We start from the raw sequence: 14,355 nt of genomic DNA on the forward strand, positions 1-14,355 counted from the left end.
ATTCAGAATTTGGAATAACCCATGCACCCATAATTGATTTTCATACGCAGTAGATTGCAATGATTACAATGGGAAACCTGTGCTTGCAGATCAAAACATTTTTAATGGGACACAGAATATAGTCCAGTACTTTAAAAAGCTATATTATCTTAAACCATAAGGTATTTATGTGGTAGTGATTTAGCCTTATTTACAAAACCAACAAACATTCTTGTCTTTAATGATGAATTTCCCTCAAAGTTCACAATGTTCATTTCTGAATGTTTGAGTAAGTGGGCTCACTGGTAGTTCAGATTATGTCAATTTATAAAGCAAAGTCCAAATTATTATCTTCTGCATTTTACCTGGCATCATCCTTGATTAGGAAGAGAGAAAACCTGATTGCCAAGATAAGCTCAATTCATATTCCTCCAAGATCCTGTATTACTTAAGTCAGTCAGCAGAGCATCCTGCCTAATGGATCTTTAATGGAATGGGTAACACCTATTAATATGTCATCATTTGATGTTAATAATGTCTAATAAAGAACTTATTAACACGTCTGGAAAAGACAGTAGCCAGAGGGCCTGGAGCTGTGTCTCAGCAACAGTCACACACTTCTTTCTTATTCATAGCAAAGACTTCAATCTCATAAACAATTACCCTTGGTTATTTTTTTTGCAGTGAACATGCCCCTCATACTAACAAGAACATTCTTTATTATTATTCATTATGTTTAGATTGCCAAGAACTGTGCTAGGTTTTTTACAGAACAAAGAGGAAGACACTGTCTTTGTTCTCAAGAACTTATGATCCTGTTTTATATATGACAAAAGTGAGTGTAACAACAGTTGGGGTTAGGTGGCTGTCCAACTAGAGGGGTCCTTACACTATGTGTGTTTAATGTTGTCTTAGCATGCTTACAAGTACAGAGGATGTATTCTTGGAATTCTATTAAAAACGCAGTAAAAATAGAAAGTTCTATTAGTATCAATAATGCATCCCATGTAATACATGGAAAAAAGCAGGAGCTGAAGTTAGGAAGATTCTAACAGAACTGTCAAGGTTCCTCCCCCACTCTGAACTCTAGGGTACAGATGTGGGGACCTGCATGAAAAAACCCCCTAAGCTTATCTTTACCAGCTTAGGTCAAAACTTCCCCAAGGTACAAAATATTACACCCGTTATCCTTGGAATGACCGCTACCACCACCAAACTAATACTGGTTACTGGGGAAGAGCTGTTTGGACGCGTCTTTCCCCCCAAAATACTTCCCAAAACCTTGCACCCCACTTCCTGGACAAGGTTTGGTAAAAGGCCTCACCAATTTGCCTAGGTGACTACAGACCCAGACCCTTGGATCTTAAGAACAATGAACAATCCTCCCAACACTTGCACCCCCCCTTTCCTGGGAAATGTTGGATAAAAAGCCTCACCAATTTGCATAGGTGACCACAGACCCAAACCCTTGGATCTGAGAACAATGAAAAAGCATTCAGTTTTTACAAGAAGACTTTTAATAAAAAATAGAAGTAAATAGAAATAAAGAAATCCCCCCTGTAAAATCAGGATGGTAGATATCTTACAGGGTAATTAGATTCAAAACATAGAGAACCCCTCTAGGCAAAACCTTAAGTTACAAAAAAGATATACAGACAGAAATAGTTATTCTATTCAGCACAATGCTTTTCTCAGCCATTTAAAGGAATCATAATCTAACACATACCTAGCTAGATTACTTACTAAAAGTTCTAAGACTCCATTCCTGTTCTGTCTCTGGCAAGAGCAGCATACAGACAGACACAAAACCTTTGTTTGTCTCCCTCCTCCCAGCTTTTGAAAGTATCTTGTCTCCTCATTGGTCATTTTGGTCAGGTGCCAGCGAGGTTACCTTTAGCTTCTTAACCCTTTACAGGTGAGAGGAGCTTTCCCCTGGCCAGGAGGGATTTCAAAGGGGTTTACCCTTCCCTTTTTATTTATGATACGCCCCCCAAATCTCAGCTAGGGTGAAACACTGGCTGGGATTTCTTCCTGGAGCTCTAGGAAAACAGAGTTAATAAGACACATGCATCTCTAAATATACTACCAAGTACATAAAGACTAACAATATTTTCCACATCTCAAGGACGATTTTAACCAGTTGACTCTGGGAAACTTTCACGGGAGAGTGCATCAGCCACTTTGTTAGAAGCTCCTGAGATGTGTTGGATGTCGAAATCAAAATCTTGGAGAGCTAAACTCCACCGAAGAAGTTTTTTGTTAGTTTCTTTGACGGTGTGAAGCCACTTCAGTGCAGCATGGTCGGTTTGCAGGTGGAAACGCCGTCCCCAAACATATGGGCGTAGCTTTTCCAGAGCGTAGACAATGGCATAACATTCTTTTTCAGTGACTGACCAGTTGCTTTCCCTCTCAGACAGTTTTTTGCTGAGAAACACTACAGGGTGGAATTCTTGATCAGGTCCTTTCTGCATTAAAACTGCTCCCACACCACGCTCGGATGCATCTGTGGTTACTAGGAACGGTTTGTCAAAGTCTGGGGCCCTTAGTACAGGGTCAGACATGAGTGTCGCTTTAAGCTTGTTAAAGGCCTTCTGACACTTTCCGGTCCACTGAACAGCATTTGGCTGTTTCTTTTTGGTTAGGTCTGTCAGTGGGGCAGCGATTTGGCTGTAGTGCGGTACAAATCGTCTGTAATAACCAGCCAAGCCTAAGAAGGATTGAACCTGTTTCTTTGACTTTGGGACAGGCCACTTTTGGATAGCATCCACTTTGGCCTGTAGGGGGCTGATAGTTCCTTGACCCACCTGGTGTCCAAGGTAAGTCACTCTGTTTAGGCCTATTTGACACTTCTTGGCCTTAACAGTTAGTCCTGCCTCCCTTATGCGCTCAAGGACTTTTTATAGATGTTCCAGGTGGTCTGCCCAGGAATCCGAAAATATGGCCACATCGTCAAGGTAGGCGACTGCATATTCTCCTAATCCCGCTAGGAGACCATCTACAAGTCTTTGGAAAGTGGCGGGTGCATTTCGCAGCCCGAAAGGGAGTACATTAAATTCATACAGCCCGAGATGTGTGATGAAGGCTGACCTTTCCTTGGCAGATTCGTCTAGCGGTACCTGCCAGTACCCCTTGGTTAAGTCCAAGGTAGAGATGAACTGGGCCCGTCCCAGTTTCTCTAATAGTTCATCTGTGCGTGGCATTGGATAGTTGTCTGGGCGAGTTACAGCATTTAGCTTACGGTAGTCCACGCAAAAACGTATTTCCCCATCTGGTTTGGGAACTAGAACCACTGGAGATGCCCATGCACTTTCAGAGGGGCGGATTACACCCATCTGTAACATATCCTGGATCTCCCGTTCTATAGCAGTTTTAGCTTGAGGAGACACCCGGTAAGGTTGGACCCTAATTGGGTGAGCATTACCTGTGTCAATGGAGTGATATGCCCGTTCAGTCAGTCCTGGGGTGGCTGAGAACGTTGGCGCGTAGCTAGTGCACAGCTCCTGGATCTGCTGTCGCTGCATACGCCCAAGGGTCATGGAGAGGTTCACCTCTTCCACACCACCAGCACATTTCCCTTCGTAGTAAACACCTTCAGGCCACTCAGCGTCGTCTCCTCCCTGGGCTGTAAACTGACAAACCTTTAATTCTCTGGAATAAAAGGGCTTTAGAGAATTAATATGGTACACCTTAGGCTTTCGGTTGGAGGTGGGGAATGCTATGAGATAATTAACAGCTCCCAGGCGCTCCTGGACCGTGAATGGCCCTTCCCACGATGCTTCCATTTTATGGGCCTGGAGCGCCTTTAAGACCATGACCTGGTCTCCTACTTTGAAGGAACGCTCTCTGGCATGCTTATCATACCAGGCTTTTTGCTCTTTTTGAGCATCCTGTAAGTTTTCTCTAGCAAGGGCTAAAGAGGTTCGGAGGGTGTTTTGTAGGTTGGTTACGAAGTCCAGAATGTTAGTTCCTGGAGAAGGTGTAAATCCCTCCCATTGCTGCTTCACCAACTGCAATGGCCCCTTAACCTCACGGCCATATACAAGTTCAAATGGGGAAAACCCTAAACTGGGATGTGGTACAGCTCTGTAGGCAAAGAGCAACTGCTGCAACACTAGGTCCCAATCATTGGAGTGCTCATTTACAAATTTACGTATCATGGCCCCCAAAGTTCCATTAAACTTCTCCACCATGCCATTTGTTTGATGGTGGTAAGGAGTGGCAACCAAGTGATTTACCCCATGAGCTTCCCAAAGGTTTTTCATAGTTCCTGCCAGGAAATTAGTCCCTGCATCTGTGAGGATGTCGGAGGGCCAACCTACCCTGGCAAAAATGTCTGCTAGTGCCTGGCACACACTTTTAGCCCTGGTGTTGCTTAGAGCTACTGCTTCCGGCCATCGGGTGGCAAAATCCATGAAAGTCAGTATGTACTGCTTTCCTCTGGGTGTCTTTTTCGGAAAAGGACCCAGAATATCCACAGCTACTCGCTGAAATGGAACTTCAATGATGGGGAGTGGCTGGAGAGGGGCTTTGACCTGGTCTTGGGGTTTTCCCACTCTTTGGCACACCTCACAAGACTGGACATAGGTAGAAACATCCTTGCCCATTCCCTCCCAGTGGAATGACCCCCCCAAACGGTCTTTGGTCCTGTTCACCCCAGCATGGCCACTAGGGTGATCATGGGCTAAGCTCAAGAGCTTGGCCCGGTATTTAGTTGGAACTACCAACTGTCTCTGAGGATGCCAGTCTTCCTGGTGTCCACCAGAAAGAGTTTCCTTGTATAAAAGTCCTCTTTCTATAACAAACCTGGATCGATTAGAAGAGCTGAGAGGCGGTGGGTTGCTCCGTGCCGCCGTCCAAGCTCTCTGGAGGCTTTCATCTGCTTCCTGTTCGGTCTGGAACTGTTCCCTTGATGCTGGAGACATCAGTTCCTCATGGGATTGTGGACCTAGGCTTGGTCCCTCTGGAAGCGATATAGGGGATGGAGCTGTTTCTGTTGACTGTGAACCGCTCTCCGCTGGTGCACTATGTTGGGATTCAGGCTCCGGCTGAGCCTCTTGGGTCGGGTTATCGGCTGCTGCCAGTTCAGGTTCGGTGGGGCCCTCTGTTGTTGAGGTTGCAAGTACTGGATTCAGTGCTGACACGGGGTCTGGTGTTGGTTGTTCGGCTGGTTCCGGTTCTGGGACTGGATCCACTACTGCTGTTGCAGACATTGGCCTGGGGTCCAGGTCCATCACCTCTGACTGGGTCCTGATAGAAGTTTCCGGAACAGAGCTAGGCCTCACGGCTTGTTTAGCCTGGCTGCGGGTGACCATTCCCACCCTCTTGGCCTGCTTCACATGATTGGCCAAGTCTTCCCCCAACAGCATGGGGATGGGATAATCATCATAGACTGCAAAAGTCCACATTCCTGACCAGCCCTTGTACTGGACAGGCAACTTGGCTGTAGGCAAATTGAAAGAGTTGGACTTGAAGGGTTGAATCGTCACTGGGATCTCTGGGTTGATTAAATTGGGGTCCACTAAGGAAGCATGGATAGCTGACACTTGTGCTCCGGTGTCCCTCCACGCGGTGACCTTCTTCCCGCCCACACTCACAGTTTCCCTCCGCTCCAAGGGTATCTGGGAGGTATCTGGGCCTGTGGACCTCTGGTGTGATTCCGGTGCAATGAACTGTAATCTGTTGGGGTTCTTGGGGCAGTTGGCCTTTACATGCCCCAGCTCGTTACACTTAAAACATCGTCCAGCTGACGGGTCACTGGGGCGAGGAGGGTTGCTGGAGAACGGGGTGGTGGGACGATAAGGGGTCTGGAGGGTTCTTTGGGAGGTAGGTGGGGCTTTGGGCGGCCCCCGGTAATAGGGTGTGGTCTGGGGTGGTCCCTTCTGGTCTCCACTCCAACTGCGACCAGTTTTCTTCTTCTCTGCCACCTCCACCCATCTGGCTCCAATCTCTCCTGCCTCGATTACAGTTTTGGGCTTCCCGTCTAGGATGTATCTTTCTATTTCCTCAGGAACACCCTCTAAGAATTGTTCCATTTGCATTAGGAAGGGCAAATTTACTGGAGATTCAACACTTGCTCCTGATATCCAGGCATCCCAATGTTTCACAATGTGGTAGGCATGTCGGGTAAATGACATGTCTGGTTTCCACCTTAGGGCTCTGAACCTCCGACGAGACTGCTCGGGTGTTATCCCCATTCTGACTCTCGCCTTGGATTTAAACAGTTCATACTTGTTCATGTGTTCTTTAGGCATTTCAGCTGCCACCTCAGCTAAGGGTCCACTGAGCTGCGGCCTCAGCTCTACCATGTATTGGTCAGTAGAGATGTTGTACCCAAGGCAGGCCCTTTCAAAGTTTTCTAAGAAGGCCTCAGTATCATCACCTGCCTTGTAGGTGGGGAACTTTCTGGGATGGGAAGTGGTACCTGGAGAAGGATTGCTAGGGTTTGTTGGTATATTCTGCTGGGCCTTTATCCTCTCCACCTCCTCCACATGCTTCCTCTCTTTTTCCTTCTCCTCCTCCACATGCTTCCTCTCTTTTTCCTTCTCCTCCTCCACATGCTTCCTTGCCTCCATTTCCCTCTTGTGGGCAGCCTCCTGTACCTCCTTCTCCAGCCGCATGAGTTCTATCTGTCTTTCATGTTCCCTTTGTCTTTCCTCAGCCTGAAATTTGGCTAATTCCAGCTGTAGTTGAGCTGAGGATTTGGTCATTCTAACCTCTCTGTTTTTAACTAACTTTACACTAAAAGTTCTAAGACTCCATTCCTGTTCTGTCTCTGGCAAGAGCAGCATACAGACAGACACAAAACCTTTGTTTGTCTCCCTCCTCCCAGCTTTTGAAAGTATCTTGTCTCCTCATTGGTCATTTTGGTCAGGTGCCAGCGAGGTTACCTTTAGCTTCTTAACCCTTTACAGGTGAGAGGAGCTTTCCCCTGGCCAGGAGGGATTTCAAAGGGGTTTACCCTTCCCTTTATATTTATGACAAGAACAAAACAGGTCACTGCAGTAGTTAGTCCCTAACATGGGGCACAAAGATAGAACACACTCATTTTGTTACAAAGCTGCTGCCTATTAACTTACTTACCTAGTAGCAAAAAACTATGGAAGAAGAGGAAAGGAAGGAAGGTTAGGGCTTTGAATGATGCAAAATAGGATCCCTGTAATCAAGTTTCTTTTAATAGAGATATCTGGGCTAAAGCATGTTTGGCAAAATCCCGTCTAGGTTCTTAAAGTGTGGTCTCAGACTCGTAGCTGAGTAGTTGTGCTTAGCCTAAGTAATTTAATGCTTTTATTTTGGTGCTTCCAATTCCATCCATTTTGTATCAGTTGTATGGTATGCCATAATGCAACATTTAAGCAGTATGTACAGTACACAAACAACATGGCATAATGCTATTTATTTCTGTCTGTTTTTGTTTTAATTGATGCAACATTTGTATCATGCTATTTGCAAATCTAATAATAATTTTTTTCTTAATTTGATCTATGACTCATTTTATCACCTAAATAGCAAACAAATATCCAGACAGTTTAGTATATATACTGGATATACAAAGCATTTTCCTGTTTTATGAAAGTTTAGTTCAATGCCAATGAAATCAAAGGAGTTACACACTATTATAAATCTGAAGTAACTCAGTGGGGAATCAGGCCCATTGTATCAAGTTTCTCTCTCAATAGGGCTAGACCCTACACTGCAATCTTAAAAGCATGTCAAAGATCTATCCAGTATATGAATCCATTTTTGTTTGGCGAAAGCTGTACTGTGTATTTGGGGAGGGAGAGAGGTTATTTCATAAGTGGCCACAGAATATTTGTTGTAGAATCCTTTGAGAAAACATCAAGGGGATATTTGTAACAGCTGTATCGTGTGTGTTTCATTTTTGATAAAAACCCTGGGGTGAAATGCTGGCTCCGTTAAAGTCAATGGCAAAACTACCATTGACTTCAGTGAAGCCAGGTTTGCATCACTACATTTCTAACAAGTGGCCCTTTGCAATGGGGTTTCTCTGAAGAAGGGTTTGCAGGATCAGACCACTGTTGTATTGATTTTTGAAAATGAAAATACCAGTAAAGAGAAAATGTAACACTTCATCTTAAAAAGTGTGTCAAATAGGAAGATTTTAGCCTTAAATTAACAAACAAGAATATGCAACAATAAAATACAAGTAAAGTCTATCTTGGAGCTCTGGTAAAAAAAATCATTTGAACTCTGCTTCTGGTTATGTCATATTTTACCAGAACCCTCTCAATAGAATTATAGCCATGCATTATACATTATAGCCATGCGTTACACTTATTCTTAACATGTACTTAATCCTGCCAAAGCCAGTCTTTTAGCATTATCAGTTTGCACCCATAAATGAACAAAATTACCAACTGTACTCAAAAGAACAGAATTGGAACCATAATTATATCTATTATATGTTGTTTCAAATTTGGACTTCTAACCTGTTTTTCAAACAGCTTCAGGCTGCTTCTAAGTCAGCAAGGTAATGGATATAATGAGTAGCTATAACTATACCTCCTAATCATAAAATGTCACAATGAGTGTGGTACATACAGCTATCTAATTTTTTTTGGCCATGTTATTATGGTTTATGAGCAGTTTTACAACCCATATGTCATGCTGTCATATTCTTCCAAAAGCTGGTTATTTGGACTAACTGGGGAAAGTGAAATATGAATGACTACCAGTTGCAGGGCTGACTGCTGCTAAGTAGCAAGGTCTCATAGGTCAGAGTGAGATCTTTCATGAATTACAGGGTGTGCCATTTATTTCAATGAGAAACCCACAGAATTCATTTTGGTTCCTGAGACTTTGCTATTTGTTACAGCAGTTGGCTTTATACAATATATTACAGCAGATTCTCATTAATTTCCACTTCACTACTAGACACACACACGTTAGAAATGTGCACAAAAAATAGTGGCTTCACCTCACTTCTCAGTAGAGATTTAATAGCAGATGCTGTAATCAATTCTCATATGAGTAAGACATCACTATTCTTACAAAGTATTCTATAGCACATTTGCTAGTGTGATATCTATCTGGCAAAGACATTTCTAGAACACCCATCACTGGACTGATTGCCAATTACAGCAATGATAGTTCATAAAGAGGTCTCCATAGTGCGTTTATCTCTTTACTAACATTCAACAGCTTTTCTTACTGCTCCCCATACTTTGCAATTTCCTCTTTTCTGCTATTGCACAAAGAGGTGGGCAAAGGTGATTACAACATGCTCTATAAATGGCTAGTCTGCGGCTCAGTCTTATCTTTTCTGGTAGCTTGCTCTGAAACACAGGCAAGGGTCTTTGACCAAAATCACCTTATTCCCAACTCTCACAAGCTTTGTCCTGGATCTTATCAGCAGAATTGCCACAGAAGTGCAAAGCTGCCTAAGTGGGCCATGAACAGTAAAGTGACCTCTAATGTAGCTTTTGAGAGCCTTAAAAACTAAGACTAAGCCTTTAATTGCCTCCAGAATAAACTGGAAGTCAACAGATACAAAACGCTCATGTTACATGCTCTGCAAAAGCTGGAGTTTCTATAGAGTCCTTAGCTTCAGGGCTTGTCTTCACTACCATGGTAAATCAACCTAAGTTACGCTACTCCAGCTATATGAATAATGTAGCTGGAGTCGACATAGCTTAGATTGACTTACCCTGGTGTCTTCACTGCGCTGCGTTGACGGGAGACAGTCTCCGGTCAACTTACCTTACTCTTCTCGGGGAGCTGGAGTACCGGAGTTGACTGGAGAGCGCTCTGCCATCGATTTAGCGGGTCTTCATTAGACCCACTAAATCGAAACCAACTGCATCGATTGCAGCAGCACTGATCTCCATGGTAGTGAAGACCAGCCCTAAGTGAGTAATGAGAGTCCAGCCTGGTGATGAGGAATGTATGAATCACTCTTATTACATCTGGGTCAAAGAGGAGGGGGTACAGGTTCCTGGCAAGCTGGAAGTGGAAGAATGTATTTCTGACTGCCTCTTGGTATCCAGGATTAGCACTGAATCCAGGAGAACCCCAAGACTTTGCATTACCTTGGTAAATGGAGGCCAGACACCTTCTATGGAAGGAGAGGTAGTTGTCTTGGCTACCTCCTTGAAACATTTCCCCTTACCAGCTTCATCACTTCATTATAGCCAGGGGATGCTCTTAACCAGTAGCTCTTTTAAGTGGTTCAACAGCACCTTATGGTCTGTTCTGTCAAAGGCCGCAGGAAGGTCAAGTATGAAGTTGTGTTATCATTAGTGTGAAAGTTTTACAATGCAGTAGCAAGTAAAAGCCACAACTAAGCTGACTCCTATTGTGCTAGGCACTGTACAAACACTGATGCATTAGAAAATATTAGTAAAAGGCATAAAAACTAGATTACAATGATTAAAGTAAAAAGAACAAAGTAGATTTTATGATTTGTTATTGTTTGCTCACTTGTCAGTTTGCAAAATTCAGAATTTCACAACCAGTCTCCCCGCCATGAGTGTGAATCACTGGATTTGTGCTGTTAACATTGTATGTAAATTATATAAAAGAATAACAGCATGGAAATCTGGCAAGCACTAAATTCTGGAATGAGCGTTTCTCTATTATGCAGAATAGCTAGATGTTACAGTGGAGATACAAAAAGTGGAGTTGTTACAGTGGAAATACAGTGCTAGTAATGAGTAAAGTTTACAATGCTTCCAGGACAGCATGGTTGTATGTGTTCATAGAACGAGAAGCAGGTGGTAAGCTTTCAAAAAGGTCAGAGAGTGCTTAAAATTTTTTACTGGGTTGAATACAAGTGATCCCAGCAGGAAAAAAGAATCAAGTTAATCCCTAAGAAGGTCAGTGTAACAGGTTGCCAGTGTTTATCTGAAACACACTACCTTGTTAACTGGTGTCGATCCTATCTGCTGACTCACAAAAACAGCTGTCATCTTACCCCCACCAGATATAAAGAGGAAGGAGGAAGAGGCTTTTTAAAAGAGAGAGGATCTAGGTGTGGGCTGAACAGTCTGGAGGGCATCTGCTCACAGTCAAATGATACAATAGTGCTGCTGATAAATAAGGATTACTCGAGTGGTTTCCTCTCTAAGATAATATGATGAAAGAGATATAGTTTCTCATTAAACCAGATCAGAACCCGGCCCTAAGTAGGGATTTCATCTTTGCAATGTAAAATACACATTTATATAAATATTTTTAAATATATGAGTTTGTGACTACTAACTGGTATGTCTGGAGTGTTCTACCCCTCTATATGTTGGAATAGATCCATACAGCCAGCTTTATGGTATATTTAACTTTCTATACTGGTATTTTGGTGGCAAGGAACCTCTAGCATCATGGCCCCTCTCTCACTTTACCTTCATCCAGTTTGGATAACAGGGACTTCAATAATGTCATGGTTGGATATCTTGGCTACTATGAAATAAAGTCATGATTCTTTCAAAACTCTCTCTCTCTCTCTCTCTCTCTTACCTTCATTCTTGGATCTTTGTTTTCCTGCTTCTGTAGCTGCAGCTTACAATATATGCCAAGAACTGCACCCTCATTACAGAAAGCCACAATCAGGCAACCTCTCGGGGAAGCTGTAATGCCAATTGACAGAGCATGAGAGTTTTGCATGGCCCACCCTGCTTGCACTTCAGGGAGGGCTCAGTTGTGACTTTTAGCCACTGCCCCCAGGTAGCCGGCAGTGCAGAACACAGGGATTGTGCTTTGGACATCCCAGGGACACAGGGTGAGAATGACTGCTTCTGCATCCCTTCATCCTCCAGGGAATACAGCCTGCTCCTCACTGTGCTTCCCTGCTCCTGGGGGAATTCAAGAATCCTCCTCCCTATTATGCACTTGCACAGCAGTCCAAGAAGTGTGGTGCTATGTATTAGGATGACCAGATACCAAGTTTGAAAAATCAGGACACTTTTTTTTCTCCAAAGAGGATGGGGTGGTGGTAGTATAGGTGCATATATAAGACAAAGCGCCTAAAATTGGGACATCTGGTCACCCTACCTATATACGATCTTCAATTTACACGGTACTCCCAGATTCTGCCAATCTGAATGAACATCATGAAACCTCAGACTGCTCCCTGAGCCCATGACTCTAGTGGAGCAATGGAGGGTGCTAGACAGCAAATCACCAGCGGCTACTATAAAATGAAAGTATATGACCAATAAGTACATTTTATAATACAAAACATGTTATTCAATATGCGCCATCATTTCTCGAAGGGAGAGCTGTCTCATTACTTGCATTCTGTCTCCCTGAATATTTAACGAGACAACTTGCCATGCTACTCAAGTAGGAAAATAACCGCTCCGCCAGCAATCACAGCAAGATGTGTTATAAGGGTTGCCTGTTAGAGATGCATCTTTCTAAAGCAACATACAGTATAATGGGAGTTTTGGTAATAGCTGCACCAATTAAGGGAAACATTTGCTTTACAACTAGTAAGACATTCTTACTTAAATCTTAATGCTCCAGCTTAAAAACTCTTATCCACATATGCCCAGTATGTGTCCATATTTTTTCTGGTCTACTCTCTTATCATTATGCTTGAGGAAGGAAAGCCATTTTGTAAGAGACTGATACTTCATTAGTTTTGTCTGTCACATCTATTTTGTTGCTACTTGGGGAATAATGACATATACAGTAATGAGATACATTTTACTGAATAATGTCAGCAAGTATCATTTAGTTCTGACCATGTGATAAACACTGACATAAAACTATGTCTAAATTCAATGTTGATAAATACAAAGTAAGGCACATTGGAAATCATAATCCCAACTATGCTTACAAAATGATGGGGTCTAAATTAGCTGTTATTACTCAAGAAAGAGATCTTGGAGTAACTGGGGATAGTTCTCTGAAAACATTCATTCACTGTGCAGCGGCAGTCAAAAAAGCAAACAGAATGTTGGGAATCACGAGGAAAGGGATAGATAATAAGACAGAAAATATCATAATGCCACTATATAAATCCATTGTACGCCCACACCTTGAATACTGCATGTAGTTCTGGTTGCCCCATCTCAAAAAAGATATATTAGAATTGGAAAAGGTACAGAGAAGGGCAACAAAAATGATTAAGGGTATGGAACAGCTTCCATATGAGGAGAGCTTAAAAAGATTCGGACTTTTCAGGTTGGAAAAGAGACAACTAAGAGTGGATATGACAGAAATCTACGAAATTGTGAATGGTGTGGAATAAATGAATAAGGAAGTGTTATGTACTCCTTCACATAACACCAGGAACCAGGGGGTCATCCAATGAAATTAATAGGCAGCAGGTTTGAAACAAACAAAAGAATCATAGAATCATAGAAGATTAGGGTTGGAAGAGACCTCAGGAGGTCATCTAATCCAACCCCCTGCTCAAAGCAGGACCAACCCCAACTAAATCATCCCAGCCAGGGCTTTGTCAAGCCACGCCTTAAAACCTCTAAGGATGGAGGTTCTACCACCTCCCTACGTAACCTATTCCAATGCGTCACCACCCTCCTAGTGAAATAGTTTTTCCGAATATCCAACCTAGACCTCCCCCACTTCAACTTGAGACCATTGCTCCTTGTTCTGTCATCTGCCACCACTGAGAACAGCCTAGCTCCATCCTCTTTGGAATCCCCCTTCAGGTAGTTGAAGGCTGCTATCAAATGCCCCCTCACTCTCTTCTCTTCTGCAGACTAAATAAGCCCAGTTCCCTCAGCCTCTCCCCATAAGTCATGTGCCTCAGCCCCCTAATAACTTTTGTTGCCCTCCACTGGACTCTCTCCAATTTGTCCACATCCTTTCTGGAAGGGGGGAAAGGAGGAAGAGAGAAAACTGGACACAATACTACAGATGTGGTCTCACCAGTGCCGAACAGAGGGGAATAATCACTTCTGTTGATCTGCTGGCAATGCTCCTACTAATGCAGCCCAATATGCCGTTAGCCTTCTTGGCAACAAGGGCACACTGTTGATTCATGTCCACCTTCTTGTCCACTGTAACCTCAGGTCCTTTTCTGCACAACTGCCACTTAGCCAGTCGGTCCCCAGCCTGTAGCAGTGCATGGGATTCTTCTGTCCTAAGTGCAGGACTCTGCACTTGTCCTTGTTGAACCTCATCACATTTCTTTTAGTTCAATCCTCCAATTTGTCTAGGTCACTCTGGACCCTATCCCTACCCTACAGCGTATCTATCTCCCCCCCAGCTTAGTGTCATCCGCGAACTTGCTGAGGGTGCAATCCATCCCATCATCCAGATCATTATGAAGATATTGAACAAAACCAGCCCCAGGACTGATCCCTGGGGCACACCGCTTGATATCAATTGCCAGCTAGACATTGAGCCATGGATCACTACCCGTTGAGCCTGACGATCTAACCAGATTTCTATCCA

At 43.4% G+C, this 14,355-nt stretch overlaps 1 protein-coding gene across 35 annotated transcripts in view; it reads right to left on the reverse strand.

Moving 5' to 3' along the window:
* The window catches only part of LOC125631898 (poly(rC)-binding protein 3-like), a 724,175-nt gene that overhangs the window by 143,050 nt on the left and 566,770 nt on the right, over positions 1-14,355 (reverse strand). For 2 of the 35 annotated variants that reach the window (XM_075125539.1, XM_075125548.1), the window contains exon 2: positions 11,449-11,558. The exons of the other annotated variants lie outside the window; for them this stretch is intronic. The gene's annotated coding sequence lies outside the window, so the exon portion shown is untranslated. The remainder of the gene's footprint in view (positions 1-11,448; positions 11,559-14,355) is intronic. 35 annotated transcript variants of the gene reach the window in all.

Source organism: Caretta caretta, chromosome 2 (genome assembly GCF_965140235.1).
Source record: "Caretta caretta isolate rCarCar2 chromosome 2, rCarCar1.hap1, whole genome shotgun sequence".
NCBI classification, from domain to species: Eukaryota; Metazoa; Chordata; order Testudines; family Cheloniidae; genus Caretta; species Caretta caretta.